The sequence below is a fragment of the Neodiprion fabricii genome, chromosome 7, assembly GCF_021155785.1.
Source record: "Neodiprion fabricii isolate iyNeoFabr1 chromosome 7, iyNeoFabr1.1, whole genome shotgun sequence".
NCBI classification, from domain to species: Eukaryota; Metazoa; Arthropoda; class Insecta; order Hymenoptera; family Diprionidae; genus Neodiprion; species Neodiprion fabricii.
The window spans coordinates 6310730-6330356 of record NC_060245.1 but is presented as its reverse complement, the minus strand read 5'-3'; the positions used below and the strand labels follow the sequence as shown (position 1 = coordinate 6330356).

The window sequence follows — 19627 nt, the reverse complement described above, 5'->3', positions numbered from 1 at the left end:
TCAGTATGCAGTTCAATCTGAATATGACGTTTCTTAGAGGATAATATTTCATCGTCAGGAGTATCGGTGAATTGTATATTGGTCTTGTGACGGCTGATCGTAAGTTTTTTGCTGCTTGAATATTTTAAATGCCTGAGATAATGGTACTTTTGGTCATTATCATGATCATCATATTATTTTTAGCCATTAACCTTGACCGTAAATTAATATCGGAGACCATCTTTAACACAATATTTTATTTACGTTCCAGGAATTCACGGACATTTTGCTTTGCGATCGTATAAACACCACACCGTTCAATTCAGGGAAGCATCTGGAAGACTCGTGTACCTAAAACGCGGACTGCACCTGATACCAGAAATAATTCTGCGACCCGAATTAAGGTTAAGGATTGGGGTTCGGTGGGTCGCAGGCTTGTGGGACCTGAGCTTATAAGTATACAGGTTGTTTCGGAGGAAACCCCGAAGTATGTTGGGTCGCCTACCACTGAGGCGCACAAATATCGGTAATACAGACCTACCGAGTTATCGAGTTTAATTGAATGTTTATCGTTTTGACTTACCTTTTTTGATTCAAAGTATTCTCTTATCAACAATAAATACCAGTTAATTAGTTACAATAAATACCCGAAATCAAAAAAGGTGAGTCAAAACGATAAACATTCAATTTTACTGGTAGTATCTGTAGCACAAAAATTCGACCCGATCGAAATCAAAATAGATATGGTTTTATAACGAGGGTAGATAGGTATTTCAAAATTAGTAAGCATCTTCCTTGTGAAAAAATTTTGTTGACCAGTGGTACGACTTGGTAAATCTGTTTTACCGATATTTGTTCTCCTCAGTGGCAGGCAACCCAACAAACTGCGGCTTTTACTCGGAAACACCCTGTGCCTGTAACAGCATGCCAGCGTAGGGTCAGCAAAGGTATAATTTATTTATCCTGGAATAACATAACAATGTCGAAACCTAGAATTGGTTTTACCGAAAACGCGAACGCCTGCACGTAGGTCTTCCCTTTAAACCATGCACGGCAGAATGCTTCTCCGATCAACGGTCATTCAACAAAGAGCATCGGTTCTTCGGTCAGATTGATTCGTCCTTCGCGTGATCGAATAAGGTATGCAGTCGTATCGAGCGATCCTGCGGTAAGGTTTATCTTCCGAAAGGTAGGCGATGGGCTTGCGCGCAGTTATAGCTCTTCGGAGCCTTCGGGACCTTCGGAGCTTCCGGAGCGCTTTCGGGCGTCCGAGAGAGGCGAGGGTTTTCGGACAGATAGGAACCATTACCCGGGGCCACCATAGCCAGACCTGCGTCCACCGAAGGCGAGAGAACAATCTAACATTTCAGCTTAACTCCCGAGCTCTCGGACTCGTCCCACAGTCGAAGAGACCTTCGGCCCTCCGTCGTTCCGTCGTTTCATATATACATGCGACTGGAGAAATCCACCCGCCAGAAAGGCTTTTTTCCACGAATTTACCGGCTGCTCCCAGCAGCCCAGATACGATTTTCACGGGTCAAGGGTATCCCGAAAAACCCAGCGGAACGCTGACTTTAGAGCGAATTCGCGGGAGAACGAAGGGGAATATGAAAGAACGTCCGTGTCTCCTCGTAAATAAACTTCTTTAAGACTTTGCGTAATCATATGTATTGGTATGACCTGCGTTTTTTCTCGCACGAACGGTGCTTTCATCGCGAGCTTCAATTTGCTGTGCATTGTGAAAAATTGCCGATTGGAGTCAACCAATTTCAGGGTTCACGGCGAGTGAGTCATCGTTTCATTTTCAATATCGCTGAGGAAAATACGGATTTTCAGTTTTACAAATTGAATGGAACGGTGTGGGAAGATTTTTGGGATAGGGACGGATTTTACAGAGCACGTGTCACGTCTTCCACCAATACCCGAGCTGAAAACAAGACGAAGAACCAAAAAATAATAATAAAAGTATACATGAAATAGTCGAGGAGATATAAAAGCTCCTATGCTTGGCGATCGTTACACGGACACAACTCTTTTGAATCAAAATTACTTTGATTGCGGTATTTGGCAAGTTCAAGGAACATTCGCGAATGTGACTTGAATATACATTCTGATCTCGATCCCTCTGATATACTCTAAGCAAGTGCTGTGTATTTAAATCGAACAGGTATTATTTTCACAATATAAATTGGCATGAAATATGAAATAAATCTATAAGAATTTTCATCACGGTGGAAAAAAACTCTTATAGGATTCTACGAATTACAATTTATGAACACAATTTGTATTTCACTATCGTAATTGTGATCGTATTTAACATTTAATGGAAAATAAACGTAAATTGCAAGTTAGATTACATTTATATTTTATGATGAGAAAAATCTAGAATACACATCATATTTATAATTTGTAACTAAAGCAGAATGAGATACACATTTCAATCGTGTAAATCTTGGAATATGTTGAATATTTAGATTCAATGGAATGATCGATTGCATTTAACAACTGTCACTGAATCAAATGAAAATAATAAATAGATTTGAAAGTTGTAATCCAACACGAAATATCGTAAGGCTAGCCTTCTTCGGTAGATTTTTTGCGATTTTTCAAGAAGACGTGAATTGATTACGCTTTTCTGTTATTTACTGAAAAGAATTTTCCCCGAGTGTAACTCGCTAAAGAAGTTTCCACATTTCAGGTTTGTGTAACCGAGCGGTCGAGCTTTAAAGTGTCCCTTGAGAATCTGCTACGGTTCATATAAATAAGCCATGCCGTCTAGGGTATGATTGCGAGTTGATTCACATGGTCGGTTTTGTACATTTACCTATGTATTCTAAAACTAAAACATGCCGGGAAGATTTTTCCCTGCAGTCTCGTCATGATTCATTGATATAATATTCAGAGAACCGAGCCAAGCTGCCGTCTTGTTTACTTTTAAAATTGCCCGAGTAACGAGAGACTGCAAATCTCGCTGTTTGAATTATTGCCGTTCCGCTCACTGCTTCTGCAGATCGATACTGCATAAAATCAGAAATTGTCGCCACCCTTCGCGCCAACTTTTCCGATCCAATTATAATTCTTACAATTGGATCCATCCTTCCATCGACTGTGCTCACGCATATCAAATTAGAAAATGTCTAGCGGCCAGCTTCGATAGGTTTTACTTGATTCAATATACTTCGCAAACTTTTTCCAAACTTTTTTTACTGGTCAATAGTAAGATTTTCACAAACCGAAATGAGAAGTCGTCGCTCTGGATTGTAATTCTCAAAAAATCAAGATTTTGTTTTTCACAGAAGAAATGTAGAGTTTATTAAAAAAATTCTCTCTCATATATATGGCTTCAAAATGCAACACGTGTTTTTTTATAGTTTCGATGTTATTGAAATTTCTACAAAGATCGGAATCCTGAAGTTTTTCAAGCTTTCCGACACAAATATAATATTAAAAATGGAAAAATCATCATAACCCTTCAACATCATGGACCGAAATTTAGAAAAAAGGTTGACAATGAGATTCTATGAGATTATTTACTATTCACTCGGTTCATTGAGATTAAAACTAAAATTTAAAGCTGTAAAGCCTGTTTCGAACAACCGATCTATCATTAATTTTCACAAAATCGTACGAGTTCAAAACTTGTAAATTATATTTGAATCTAATAATTTGAGTCACTGGAATATTTTCGCTCATTTTTCAATGTCGTAGCGCAAGTAGCGTTTTATCAAGGTTCGTGGTAATCATCGGATAATATTTATTGCAATAATTCACTGCGATCAAATCAGAGCGACTAATTCTGTTCTCCAATAAATTTAAGAGTTTGGTCCTGAATCCACAGTGTAGAAAGTTCCAACGAGAATTTCTCATGTAATTCTGAAAGGCTTGGACGGCGTTCTGCGAAAGTATCATGAAAAAAATTGATTCCGCCGACTGAGCCTGATATTCGAAAGATACGGTGGTTTAGTACGAGAAATAGACGTAAGAGTGAAAGGCATATAAATTCGGTGCTCTCAGTCCATGACGGAAATTCCCCGAATTGGAATTCCTCGGTTCATTAAGTTGCCAGTAGGCGCCTCCGGCTCCGAGTCCAGAGTAATGTCGATAGGCCGGCAGGCATGTCGAAAAAAGAGGTGGAAGAAAAAAAAGAAAGGGGGTTAAAAGAGAAGAGAAGAAGACGGGGAAAAAATTTCACCAAACTTTTTCTCCACTGGAGAACCGTCACTATCCAAGCCTAAGGGTTGATCCATCGCGTGCTCCATCTGGAATACCAAATATCCCCGGAAAGTTACGGTCTGAAAATGATTTCTCGAGAACGAAAGCGAGGGTTTGAGGTTTGGTATCCGAAATCTGCCTCGAGGGCATCGCAGCTGCACGCTACGATACAGAACTCTAATCGACCAACCAATTAGCGGATAAATTCGATCAACGCTCAAGATATGTATAAAAAAAAATAAAAAAAATAAATAAAAATGAACTGGTGCGAGATTGAGAAACGGTCACGAGACTTGGTTTGCAAAAACACTTTGCTCCGGTTACCCGGAACTTCTCAGGCTATCCTTCAAACACTGGCTGCCACGCGTAGATCTCCGACGGTTCTCAGGACTCGGCCAAAGAGCACGTAGGAACCGGCGATTATCTCGGTGTTAATTAACTGAGGGATACCGCTACGGTGTAACTCCTCCAACGACCCTCCTCCAGGCTCGCGATCTTTCCCTGTATCGAACAACTTCTCGAGTGTTTCTATCTATCCCGTTGCCCCGTATATACGCTATCGAAAACTTGGGCTAACTTCGTATTTCACTTGCTTGGTCACTCTGTGGAATTGCCACGAAAACCGTGCTCCGAATATCAGAAAATGAATCGTTTATCTTGACATTTTTTTTATTTAATTCTGATTAGACTCGATATCGAGTGAAATGTACTCAGAATGGTAGTTTTTTTTTTTATTCATGGTTGATGGAAGTAATTATCACGAGCTATAGTGATGTGAAGTGGGTAAAAGAATTGCAGGATCTTACTACTGAGCATTATATCTTATCCAAGTTTTCAAGTGAAGTTCACACGTAAGAAAGTCTATTTTTTTTTTTTGCGTATATTTTTTTTTCTCAAGAATACCGAACGGAAGATGAATTATTTGATATATCTAGTTCCATGAAAACTCAATTTTCCAATGTCGCATTGGATTCGCCATTTCGAATCGATTTCTCGAGCGTTGATACGATGCTCCGATTCAGGTATCTCAGAAATAAATGGACGACAAGTTTTTTGAAAATCGTAAGCCTACCATTGGATGAATCGCAATAAGAAAAGTGATTACGTTTTCGGACCGTCGAAGGTTAAAAATTGACGATAAACTCGTTATACAATTCTTGATTAAATAAAACACTGTCAAGAATAATTTTGTTATTATTAATCTTCTTTTTCTTCCCGTTCATAAAATAGTTCAAATCACTTTGAACATTATTGTAACAAAAAGTCAGTATCATAAAAAAAAAAAAACTACGTAATTACGATGTATTTCCGTACTACTAAAGATTCACACAGAAAATTTACCTAAGAAAAATTAATGATCCATCTACACACGTGGATATTAATGATAGAAAGAATTAATTGATCTAATGCGTCTGGGGTGCAATTAAAAGAGGAAATACTTGGGGAAGAAATTGATGATGCTGTTTACTCGGCCACAAGGTCTTTTTTACTCCAGCATAGCCACCAATCCAGTCGTATATCGTATACAACACAGAAACCTGATTATAAGTGCGACACACATCTGAATAGAATGGAATATATATACAAACAAACTCCTGCTCTCAGTTACAGAAACGTACAAGCTTCGCACTTTTTTGGTGTAAATAATTAATTTTTTTTGTGTGAGCAAAAACAGTAATTACACGTTCGAGTTATAAATCTGAGTCTGGAACGATTACACATATTTTGTAACAGTATATAGTTCAGTACTGAGGGAAATTTTTTGCAAGCCTCACATATTCGAGACAGGTTTTGAAAATTGAACATTTCTAAAAGCAGCGTACTAATGAATGCATATCGTTAAACCCTGCATACCTAAGGTGAGTGTATCAATTATTGACCCTGTCTCAATTATTCACCTTTTTTTTTTCTAGAACTAATGAACAGTAAATTCCTAGTGTCTGTCCCTCCAACGATTGGTTTTAGTCATCGAGAAATTGACAATTTGTACCGTAAATTTATAATTTTGAAAAATAAAAGGGTTAAATAACTGATAAACTTACCTTATATTTTCCTATACCATTTCCAACGGTTTTGAGAAATCAAAGTCCCTGATTCGATTGGCTCAGTATTTTCTGCAAGTGATTTTAAGCACCTGGTTAGGTCACGAAGTCCTGAACAAGTTATCAAAATCACGTGATTTCAGCCAGCAAGTTTATGTCTGAAAATCCATAGCAGAATTAAACGAATTTCCACTCGTAGAGTGTATATTAGTAATTATCGAACAAGCCATTATAAGTTGTACGCTTCAAGCCGTTTGATATTATAGAGAGAAACAACTGTAAAACGGAATAACTCAACTCGGGTCCGGATAAGTTTATAGTGATATAAGACGTTTGAGTGGACTAGTCAATTATTCCACGTAGAAGTATTTGATTACAGAAAGCAGTAGCCCTGCTTATATGGCATCGCTGCTGTATTACATCGGGCGTATAGACTTGGACCGGTGATTTGCATATAAGCGCAAAATAACTCGCCAATCTCGGAGTCCGCCTGTATACATGAATACTGAAGTACTAATTTGTAAGCAAAAATTATTCCCGCGTTAGGCTTCCTCAATCAAATGTGCCGGCGCACCCACCACCAACCACTCATTTAATTCCCTTCAGAATAACCAGAAACCTAAAGAATTTCAACGTTTCGAATTAATCCATGCATGTTCTTTCATGATTCATATTCCTTTCGACGACTATTCAAAATCTGCATACGTATTCGCGATATGGATGTACACTCGTCAGCAGTGATTCTGAGACGGTTAATTTTTTGGACAAGTCGGTTAAGTTGGCGATGCAATATCCGCTAAAAAGAGCGACGCAATGTCGAAATTTGAACCCTTTCTGTTCGTTTGTTTATTTGATACAGGAAGAAGAAGGATGAGTTTGCTCAGTCGGTAAGGGTAGAAGTACTACATGATCTAAATCTTTGTAAACCTCGCACAATCGATAACCCATAACCCTTTGATCTTGAAAATGTAAGGTTCGAGGATCAAGAGTTACGTTAGGTTTGGAAAGATCGAGCCTGTTTTACGGCCAGCCGACGGTGACGCTACGTGCTGATTCTGCATTGCCAACGTGACCGACTTGTCCGAAAGATTAACCGGCTCAGAACCTCTGCGGACAAGTGTGCCGGACGTAGAGTCCAGTTAAGGCGCTGAAGAAGACAGAAATAGGATATAACGAACGATTGGAAGTGTAGCTAAAGGTAATTGAGTTGAGTTCTGTCGAAACAATATTCTCTCAAAACAGGAGAAATTTGAAAAAGCAATGACTTTTAACTACAATGACGCAATTGTTTATGACTTGTAAGAGATCTCATTGTGAATCATTTCTACAATAAAGAAACCACAGCATTCGACCGATTGAAATGAACTAGAGCCCACGTTGTTCGTAAAAAATTCTATACACATCTGTGAAATCGAATTTTGGATAACGGCGAAGTATTTTTAATTGTATCATTGATTTACTATTCGTCGCTTGCGATGATTTCATTAATCAGACTTTCTAAGTTAACTGAAGAGCCAAGTAGAAAATATAACCTTATTGATTTGTAGAGAATTTGTTCATGAACAAAATCATTGAAATCGGTAAAACGATGCATTTTTCCACTGTATAAATGATTGATTGAATGATCTCTTCGAGGTCATCAATAATGCTGCATGGCTAAAATCTATGATTTTCTAGTTTTTTCTGCGCTATGGTAAACTTCTTCCGATTAAATTCCACCGGATCAACTTTTATTCCATTTTCAAAAATCAGGTGTTCGTGAGAAAACAGCCATCCAACCGTGAAGAAAATCGTTACGATGAGAAGTATGTGACGACAAATGATAACCTCTTGAGTCAATTCCAGGACAAAGAGCAGCGGCACGTTAATTGTTAGAAAATGGTCTCATGGTCCGTTTCATTTCCGTTAATTGTTACGTTTCATATGGACTTCCTGCCTGTACAGATCACCGAAGGTCTACGCGTATGCGTGTCGTGTATATTGGCTAAGAATGCTTTGTTCGAAGGGACAATCGGGCATGCAGATCCATAGATACGTAAAACGGACGGGTGTTAAGGCGTGACGTCCGTTTCGCGTAATTCATCATCCGTACAAATACTGCAGGTAGGACTTCGTCCACGTACCCACCATTGGAACCCTCATCACGCCATTTGTACACCGCACGATTCACCATTAACCCTTTGAATTATTCCAGTCGTTCGTCAATATCGCTTAGCCGAATTGTAAAGTAAGCCGTATCGAGTGCTCCAGAGCTTAGAATAGGTTTAGCTCAACTTCTCTAAGACCATATTATCCTTAAGGATGTACTGGCTATACAAATCGAAGCGAGAAGCGAGTCTCGTTGATAATATTGAATAATTTATGATAAGATAAAATTCGGAAACAATGTTTTTACGCAAACTTATCCAAGATTCGCGATTTTTTCTCCATTTTTCGAAATCTAAAATTTTCGATAACGAAGATTTCAAGATTCATATTGTTACGACGTTTCGGTCGTTGCATGTCCCGCCATCCTCAGTTCTGCGAATAAGAAACATAACATGTTCAACAACCTATCTTAAATATAATAATCTTCACAGACGAGAACGAAATTACGCAAGTTCCTGGGTGGAAATTTTAACGCAATTATCGGAACTTGTATCAGTTGGAGGTTAGGAAACCCCACTTGACATTTTGGCTCTAAATTATAATGCAATGACTCTAAATTGAATGAAAAACAAGATTATCTGGATGCATAAAAATTTTAGAAGGGAGCAATTACGTTTTTGGATGCTAACTATTAATAACTTACGATATTTGACTTCTATCAGCGGATCAAGATGTTGGCTGAAGATGTGACGGAGAGAATTGACCGAATATCAAAGTTTGAAGTAAACAGCGTACAGTTTACAATTTCAACAAAGGTACAATTTTAACCTTTAGCTGGTTGTCGTTGGGTTTGTTAAATACCCCAACCGAAAATTGCTTGCTGTAATGAAGCAGTTCCATATTTTGACCTGAATTTTTTTGAGATATTCACCGAAATGTCTTTTCCAAGATAAAAAAGGTGGAAATAATAATATTCATCTTCAAGGTAGTCAAAAATTAAGTCACATTTTCAAACTTTCAAGTTACGAAAATTTCAATGAAAAACCCTTACGTTACGAACGACCCCAAGCTGTCGGTTGAAGGTTAAGAAAGGTCATCGGTATGTTTCCAATTGAAATCCATACTAAATGATATCTTTTATCCAAGTTCAAAAATGAGCTGTCGAGAAACAGTGAACCTGATTTGCAACCCTTCCCAATGTGAGTGGATTATTTATATCGCGCCACATATATATATTTAAGAGAAATCGACAGCGATAATGGTCCGTTTGTTATTCCGTGAAATCCACTCCTAAACACTCACAAGAATCTCAATTTATGCCCAAACAAATCCCTCGAAAATCCGTCCCTTCTGCATTGTAATCTTACATCGGGATGTAAGATGTCCACAAATCACAACAAGATACAATATTGCCTGAGCCATGCGAATCGTAGTGAACGCAACGGTATCTGACAGCCAATTAATTAGCGAGAGGATACCTCTGCGCGCGTGTGTGTGCCTGTATGTGTAACAGGAGAGTTTCCTCTGCTCTCCGAAAGACAGATTATCTCTTTGAATGGGTACCGTGTAACACACGACTGGCGCCTTGAAGGCGTGTGTGTAACGGCTCATGTGGCGACCACTCATACACTCGAAGCTATCGGCCGGAGTATCCGAAGATCCACTTAAAAGCACATACCTAGCTTTGGCCGAGGAGCACTCAACCCGTATCCTCGGCGTAACTTCCTGTCTTATTCGCTGTCCCATGCGTGGTTCAGTAGTAATTCATTGTCCTGCCCCGTCGTTTCACCGCAAGAAGGATTTACTACGTCTGACCAGCAATGCATTTGTTCACCTCTATCCAAAGTCCCAAGGACCTCTTTGAGCTAGTCTCCTCACAGAGACTATCTTTCAGCTACCTTTCTTACTTTACTAGCGATTCGTAAGAAGACTCCGATAATCATCTTCCAATCTGTGAAGACCAAGACCATTGGTTCTGGCCATTCACATGAATGTCTGAATAGGTGCCACTGACATTTTTTATCGCGACTCAGGCTGGCCACAAATTTGTGGAAAAAAAATTCCATGTCATCCAGGTTTTCCAGAACCTAAAACCTGGTTTTCCCTGACATTTTTCCAGTTCTAGTAAGTTATTAAAAACTAAATCGTTCAGTTTATCAACTCTATGTTCTATGAAAAATATAATGTACATAAAAGTCGGTTCAAGCCAACTTGTTTTATCGACGAAAAAAAGGTGAACTTGTTACCTCAAAAAATCATTTCCAATTCCCATGATAGAAAAGTGATGTTTTCAGTTTTTTCCACGACCAAATTAAAAATCTCATGACAGTTCCAGGTTGTCACGCAGATCGTCGATCATTTCAATTTAACTCTTGCATCGTGCTTTTCGTCATCTTTTAAATCGTCGAAAGCACGTATAACTTGAATCACTGTAGTTTTACCGAGTAATTTGTGCGCAGTATACTCTGCAAGCAAAATACACGGCATTGCTTTCCGTGTGTTGAAGTTTCGTGCGAATCTATAACACTATCTAATGACAATCTAATACCTATATTTAATGTCAATCTAACACTTTTTGACGTCGAGTTTTGAAATTGACCGCAAAAATTACGCTATGTTAATAGACATAGACCAAATTTAGTCGCATTTAATACCATAATTTTTTTGCAACGGATGTTAAAATCGTGTTCCAAAATCAATACTCTTCGTTAAAAATATATTCACGGGATTTCGAATTCCGTCGTAATATTCTGTCAGAATGAACGTGTAGCACTGCGGCACCTGAAAGATATTCAGGGAGAAAGCTGAGAGAGGTCTTAGGGCTTTTTGATACAGCAGATAAGCGTATGATAATGTATGCAGTAGCGTGGATACGTCGAGAAAGATACGTCATCGATTGATTTCTAGAGATAAGCTAGGGCTACTGATTTAGATTAGACTCGTAGCGTGCACTGCGTATGCTATTTATATCACAACGGTAGCTGTTGATACGCGTGAATAAAAATTATGAAGGTGTGTGAAACGGTCTACGTTGAAAACATGTAAGATACTGTGTGAAAAAATAAAGTTTTTTTTGTAAATGAAGACAGTTTATCGCCGTTAATATGTGGAAAAACAATCGTGTAAGATGCTGTGAAATGGACAATCACAACAATAAACCAAAGAAGCTCTTTGCGTGCTCTTTTACAGCTCAATTTTTAATATTTTTTTTCTAAATTTGTTCCAACCGTCTAACATTGATTAAAATCCCAACTTCAAATGTAGAGTATGAAAATATATGAACATAATATTTTTACATTCGGAATCGGTTCAGCTCCTCTGATTATTGACGGTCATTTCAACTCTTGGAATTTTACTCTATCGAAACTTTATTGTTCGGAATTTTACTCTTCAGAACTTTGCCCTATCGTAATTTGAATTTTCAGAATCTCGCATTTCGGAACTTTGAGCCGTCGGGTTTCCGACCGTTTGAAACTTTGTTGTTTCTGTTTCTTCATTGTCCGTACTTGAAATTTCGCGACTAAATAATTTTGAATCAGGCGCTTTCGGTACTTTTCAAATTCGGAATTTCAACCCCGCCACGTTTTTTTAAACTACCTAAGCTGCCAGAGAGACGTTTGTTTATTTCCACGATTTTCGTCGTTCCTGAGAAAGTCCCTCGTGCATCTCGGTATAAATAAAACAACGAAACGTGTTAATAAACGAATAAACAAGCATATGAAAATCGCGGATTTCGTCACGCGAGTCTGTCGGGAGCCGGAATGAATTATCGGTGAAGTTGGGCTGGCACTAACGGGCGGTGCGCGTGCTTTATACTTGCGTGAAACCAGCCCCAAAAACATGCATAAATTATGCCCAACGTTAGGCCGATAAACACACACGGATGCGATGTGATTAATACCAATTTTCACCACTCCCGCAAACGGACTGCACGCCTCGATTAAAATACCTGCAACAACGCGAATTGCGCGGTTTCACCTTTAACGGGGTCTGCAACGCGAGCCGACAATTGAGGCATTAATGGAACGCAACTGTGACATACACTCGCGGTTAGCCACGGGCAGGTTGTTCTTCCATGTAAACATTCGTAGAAATTTAAAATTCAGAGGGGCTCTCGGTCGGATAGACCGAGTTTCAGTTACACGCGTTCCGCATTTCTGATGGTGTGCTTGCGGAACGAGCGGTGCTAAAGCCCGAAGGATTCCCTCTAACGAACTAACCGTAGAATTATGTAGGAACCCGCCGCTTGAGCAAACCGTATCCTTCGGGCAGAGATCATCCAAATATCGAGACTCCGGCAGCTTCAATTTTTCTCTTTCCTCTCCGTTTGCTCGGCATGAACGGCATTTCCTCCACCAAATGATGTTCGGCATTGAGAAAAATTTCATTTGCTATAGTGGCTAGAAAAATTCACTAAAAAAGGTATCGTTGAAAGAAGTCCTGTTGAAAGTCGATCCTTTTTTGGTAATTGCAACGCAAAATCAGTTTGTGAGGTTTACTCTACTTTTTTAGTTAAACAAGTAACTTTAACGTCAATTTATTCTTGCACAAGCATTAAATTTTCGCAACAGTTGCAAGAAAATATACAGTAACGGTGATCGTAATTAGAAAGAATAGTAACGAATAGTAGACTTTCCGGTAACAGCTAGAAAACTAATTTTCATTTTCTGCCTAGAACTATATTTTTCGATTGCGGTAAAAAGTAAAAATAGTAAAAAGGATTGAGCGGTAACCGGAACTAAAAATTTCTCTCAGTGGGGGTTTATGAATAAATTACAGACACGCGATTCTTTGTTCAATGGTATGGAAAAATCGAAAATATATTTACACGGAAGTCGAAAGCCGAAGGGGCGAAAACTCGTACGGAAGCACTTCTATTAATATCAATATTGCTGTGTGCATGAGTATAGATATGACTTTGTAATATATTTGGAAATTTGCTTTGAAACTTTTCCCAAAGTTTCGAAACGCCTTGTCAGGCGAAACCCCGCAGGCGATGAAACGACGGTTTCTCATCAATTTGAACATGAACCACACTTTCAACTTTCAATGAAGTACGGAGCTGATAAAAAAATTTCAAACAGAAACTTCCTATCAATTTGTCAAAAATTCAAAAACTGATTACCACTTTCCATTCCCTCGTTACCGGATGTCGCACTTTTCAACTCAATTATGTCCATCTGTCTATAATTGACGTGAAAATACGTGAAAATTTCTCGGAATATTAGAACGAAGATATTTTTTCAACTTCGCCTATGTGAAAGATTATAAATTCACCCTTGATAATTATGACTCAGAAATTAGTTGAATTGGAGAAAAAACTTTCGTGTTTTGAAATATAGTTTTCAAGATTTCTACATCGTAAAATACAAAATATGAGAAAGGTGTGCTAGACTCTTTGTGTTTCACAATTGGATAAAATAATTTCAAAATTTTAGTACATCTCTACGAACTTACTGTAAAATCTGTTATAAAATACACTTTGTACGAAAATTCAAGAAATCGGTGAATTGTTAACTGTTATTCCAAGTATGCTAAACATCAAAGTAATTTACCGTATTGGAAATTTCTGATAACTAATTCTGACGATGCAGCGATGCGCTCAAGATGATTGACTGACCATTCGTTTACACAGAAAAAAAAAATTGAAATTTTGCTTTACTCTGAAATTTAAGGAATTCGATCATGCACTTTAACTGGTTGAAGACGACTCATAATCGGGCATTATATTATAAAAGGTCAACTGTGCTGAGTATAAATGAGTATACCAGTGACACCAATGTGACATTTAAATCCTTTGAAGACATGAAATTTTCCATAACGCACATCCGGCGACTGGTAGGTAGCAGATATCGAGTATCTGCATGTTGAAATTTATCCTGTGAGTGAATAACGTTACCCGAAGCAGCCGTCAAGTGGAAAAATGCAGAGAAGCAATATCGTTATATTCACAACTCGTACATTTTCTGCGTTTACTTTACCGCTAGCGTATCTCCTCCGTTTGTTTCCGTTTGTGCAGTGTTCCGACTGCGTGCAGTAGAAGGCAGCAAATTTCCATGCCCTCTCTCAATCCGCGATGTCTGTGTGAGCTTCGATTCCCGGTTTTCTGGCTCGTGCAGCCGGCTCCTGCAGAGTTGCTCTAACGAGGGGCAACTGATATACCGTCAATTTGCTGCACCCGACGCTACGTACGCCTCGAGGAACTCTGTGCAATCCAACCCGGAGTTATTTCACAGCCAGAAACTTGCACCGAATCTACATCGTTAAAGCTTTCTCGACACGTACACTAAGAAAAATTTCATTTGTTATAGTGACTAAAAAAATTCAGCAAAACAGTTATCGTTGAAAAAACTTTTCGAATATTGTTGGTATTGCAAAAAACGAGGTACGCGTAACCATTTTGCGCTATTGTCGATCCTTTTTTGGTTATTGCAACGCAAAATCAGTTTGTGATGTTTACTCTACTTTTTTAGTTGAACAAGGCTTTAACGTCAATTTATTCTTGCACAAGCGTTAAATTTTCGCAACAGTTGCAAGAAAATATAGCAACAGTGATCGTAATGAGAAAGAATAGTAACGGATACTAGACTTTCCGGTAACAGCTACAAAACTAATCTTCATTTCCTACCTACAACTATATTTTTCGATTGTGGTAAAAATGAAAATAGTTAAGGATTGAGCGGTCACCGGACCTAAAAATTTCTCTCAGTGTAAAATTACGGTGTGAACCGGAGTCATGGGAATTTTTTTATGCATTTTTTCTTCATTTAATACTTAAGCCGTCTAACCTGTAACGGATTTACTGGTAAGTTTGAGAAAGTCAAGCGTTCACTGTACCGAGGTTTGAATTGTTCGATTCTGAGCAAGTTAAAACAATGATCATTGTTTGGAAAGTTTAATGAAATTTTCCAGGACTTTAATTGGGAGTTGCCCGAATCAGCACTCGTTGGAAAGCTCTGAGTAACTAATGCCGTTATGTTCTGTCCTGATGTTCTTGGCACCATCAAGATGATTGGATGAAAAGCGTTAGCGTGTATGCGTCAAGCACCGTACAACTGAAGGCCTTCAAGTCCGTTCTTGATTCGATACCTGAGCTCAAGTACATTTTTTTCATTTATGGGATCCGTTAGAGTGTACATTAATTTAAGTTGATTAAAAATAAATTAAACAGAGTTTTCTGTTACGTATGATGAAAATTTTAAATATTTCGCTTCATTTTACCGTCTCAATTTTATAGCAATAGCAAAAAAAAAAAAAACATTGCATATTAATTCATTCATCCATTCAATCATTCGCTCATACAATACATAGATTATGTGTCAAATGGTGTTTAAAGTTAAAATTGTAAACGTAAATCGTAGTTTTTTTTTCTACATTACGATTGTTTCTCTGATGTATCTTTATTCATTTTGAATACTTGCTCACTTTCATTGTATATGTTTTCGTTGAAGTTTTGTCTTTTTAATGTTTGAATTGTTTCTCTAATAATCACTCATCTTCCGATTACAAGTAACGTAGATCACTCGATGATATTAATAACAGCGAAACGTTCGTTGGAAACCAAGATCCATGTGGTTTTATCCTCGAAGATAATTTCCAAAGTTTATGCTTTACCGGTCACTGACTTGTTTCTATTGTGACGGAATCTTCGACAAGAAACATCGTAATGAAAAACGGTTTGATGATCATCAAAGTTCAATCAATGAAAAAAAAAAAAAAAGACAACGACAACTATCGTGAACGGGAATTTCACACATTTTGTTCCGAAAAAAGATTGTTACAGAGAAATCTCGATTCCGAGAACAAAAGTGTAAATCGACGAAGGCGGACACCGCCGTAATTACACCTTGAGTCAATTCCAATTGTAGTACTAGTTTTGGTTTGAGGCGGGAATATTTGAATCGTTACAAGTGCCAAATATGTATCGAATGATTAGCATAAAAATTGGAAGTTTGCTTTCGAGATCTGTTACTGCGGTAACAGTAATGATATCATCACACGACTAGATACTCGAGAGTTTACACGAACTGTGAAACTTACTGTCCACATTATAATGTAACTGTCGCACACGTCGGAGCAGCGTAACATCTTGGTTTATTCATGGTGTATAACCGACACCGTTTCATGGTGGCTTAAGTTTGCTGCCACTTGGTAGCTCGTGCATCTTTATTCCGTCCCTTCGTAAAATCGTTAAACCTTTATATGCCTGTACCGCACTGTTCACTAGGAATTATTCCATGAGTATTCTGTTGAACAGTGTTCGATACGACGTCTGCACAGGTGTTTAAGTCGTGGGAAAACTCACTCGACAAACACGGGGTAGTCATTTATACGTTCACCGACTCTTTTTCAAAGAGTAGCAATGACATCGTTAAAGTTATACAGAGTACAGGGTGGGTACGCTAAAAAATTCACGTATGGTACGCGAGGTGTGCTAGCAAGTGGATTTGCCGCTTCTCGATGGAAACTGGTCTTATACTGTACAGAAAATTGTACCTGCTATAGTTGTGGTAATAATTGTGCTTGGAGTGTCCGTATAATCGTTACATTGCAATGGATGGAAAATCCATCCATTATAGTAACACCATATGCGACTTTATAGTATACTTTTTTTGTAGTTTAATCAAAGAGATCGAAGATGAAGGTCACGAGTGGTTACACTGAGAACATAATTTGGTCGTAGTGACCGAAATTTTGTCCTGGAAGCCAGAAGTTTCAGGGATAATTTACATCCTACCAAACATTACTTTGACAAAACCAAGAAGTTTAGATGATTTTATAGTGCGCAGAACACAACATTTTTTAGTAATATCTAAGAAAATTTTTGGAACCATAATCCCATAGATTCTGTTGCGAATATAAAATCAGACCTACTCAGTGAAATCACGTTGTAAGGATTGGAAAATGATTGTTTAATTGTTGTAACTGATAAAATTACCATTCGATTGTAATTTATGTCATATGATTTACCTGCCACATCAAACAATGAGAAAAATATGCAATTGCAAATTGATGGGCTAATTCAATGGTATTAGAACACTAATGTAATCAGTTTTACTGATTATACTAGATGGATGCCTGTTCAACTTACTTCTGTTGCGAGAAAGGATTTTTAACGCTTTATCGAGAGTATTTTACCACTTCGATAAAAATTTTTGTAGATTTACGATGTATATCATTTGATAGCGGTAATCGTTAAATATTTCTCATCACTTCATAAATTTTACTAACTTTATCTAGTGAACCGCATAAGGCGATTTAGATCAGAAGGTATTCGGTATTTTGATAATAGCATGACAAAAATATTATTTCATTAAATTGACTAAATTAACATCGAGATTTCATATTCACCAGTATGGTTCATTCGATCATAGTATATTATGCAACGAGGGAATAAAGTCGACTTTTATTCCTGTCTTACATATAAGACTTTATTTCCGACTCATCTCTGGCCGCAATATTTATTTGAAAACTGGGACCTTTAAATTGGCCTCATATTTCCCTTGGATTTAGCTCGGGTAGTAAACCCACCCGCTGAAATAATCTTGTACTTTATTCCCTTGTTACATAATGTACTATTGCGATTATCAGAAAATTATTTCACCAATTTGGTATTTACAAGAAAACATTGCGGTCCCACGAGACAATTTTCTACAAAATACGTCAAAAATTGATTGACACGTGGAGCAAAGAAGTTGCGTACGCCTGTCTGACCGAGCATAATGAACACGGGTGTCCGAGACTGCATAGGGTAACTTCCGTGCCAGCTGTCTGACACAAGTATATAACGAGTGGCATAGTAGCCTCGGGGAATGCCCACAGGGAACCTACACTGTGGGGTAAGTTATAACTAGATAATAAGGCACAAGCGTGTCTGAAACGGTCGGTGATGGGGAGTCCTGGTGCAATTGTCGGCGATGGTGACTCGTCCGCCTTAAAGACCCTGGAAGATTCACACAGGCGGCGATGGAGTTCGAGACAAGGAAGACGAGGATGGAAGCGGGGACACGGAGAGACACACCCTTGTTATTTCCCACACTCTACCCATTCTACTCGCCATTGTTTCCGAGGGAACAATGTTCCTGTTCACGTGTCTCTCGGCTACTGACACGAAGGATGGGTGAAGTAGCTGCAATCTCTGAACTCCGATCAACGGAAACTAGATCGATTCCGTTGGTTGGGATCAGATGCCGATTTCAGTGAGTAACACGTTGGGTTTTAGCTTGGTATACTCCGCTTGAAGGGTAGAGTGCTTTCTCAACTTTCTGGGTCTCCTTGTATTTCATCATGCTACATTGGTAACTATTGTCACTCGTGTATAATCGACATTAACAGCTGTCACCAATTCTCATACTGGTAAAAATATTTTCCACTTGGTCTTGGGTACAATTGATGACCTAGTTAGCGGTCATTGATCTGAAGTGTGTGTTACGTTGTTTAACGTTCCCTCAAGTTTCTTGAGCAAAATTGTTTGGCTTGGAGTTATAACTCTTGAAAGTGAAATAGCTCATTTCATTAAGTATTTTTAATACGATGTAATAATTGTTTACAGAAGCATAAGAATCAGGAGAAAGGAGACCAGGTTCAGGGTCTTCGAAGATTTACGAGGCGTACAGTTTCTGGCGATGTTGCAGTTGGTAACGTTATTGTAATGAATCATCTGGAGAAAACCTTGATTTTGCGACTTTGGATTTGGTTGAAATTCAGTAAACCGATAAAAAAAAAAACATATTCGTATTTTGAAATTTCAGTTTATTAAGTCATTGTAAGAATAAGAAGATAGTCAGTTTTTTCCCGATGTTTCGTTATGATAACGTTACAAATTTCAACCTCATGACTTCTGACATACTCACATGTGTTGGATGTGTTATATGATTATATTTTTTTCTGTTTATTTCAAAAATGCCACAGAAAATTAAAAAAAAAGCCCGATGAAATTTTGTGGCTATGTTTGAATTTTGAGTATTACAAGAAATTGAAATTTCTAGAATATTAGAAAATTTGGTTTCCTTTTTAGGATACCCTGAGAGCGAGCGAGAGCAAAAGGTTTTCAATCATGGATCAGACCTAAAGCTCATTGAAATCATGCGTGATATTCCTCATAAGATTAATGAAATGCGGATAAATCCGAGGATAAATCACTCAAACATGGAAAATCCATTCATCAAATATGTATCAATCTTATTATTCTGTTTAACCTGACTGTAAATCGTTTAAAAATTTTCGATTCATAATCACGTACACACTTATACAGGTCTTGTGTTTTCTTGGCACTATTAATTTACTGAAATTTACAATTACCGGCG

The 19627-nt window shown here is 38.1% G+C and overlaps 1 long non-coding RNA gene across 1 annotated transcript in view; it reads right to left on the bottom strand.

Annotated features, from left to right (window-relative positions):
- LOC124186260 overlaps positions 1–19627 on the bottom strand; it is a 164240-nt gene that overhangs the window by 32837 nt on the left and 111776 nt on the right. Inside the window, exon 2 of the long non-coding RNA XR_006871613.1 lies at positions 6234–6391. This is a non-coding gene — a long non-coding RNA (uncharacterized LOC124186260). The remainder of the gene's footprint in view (positions 1–6233; positions 6392–19627) is intronic.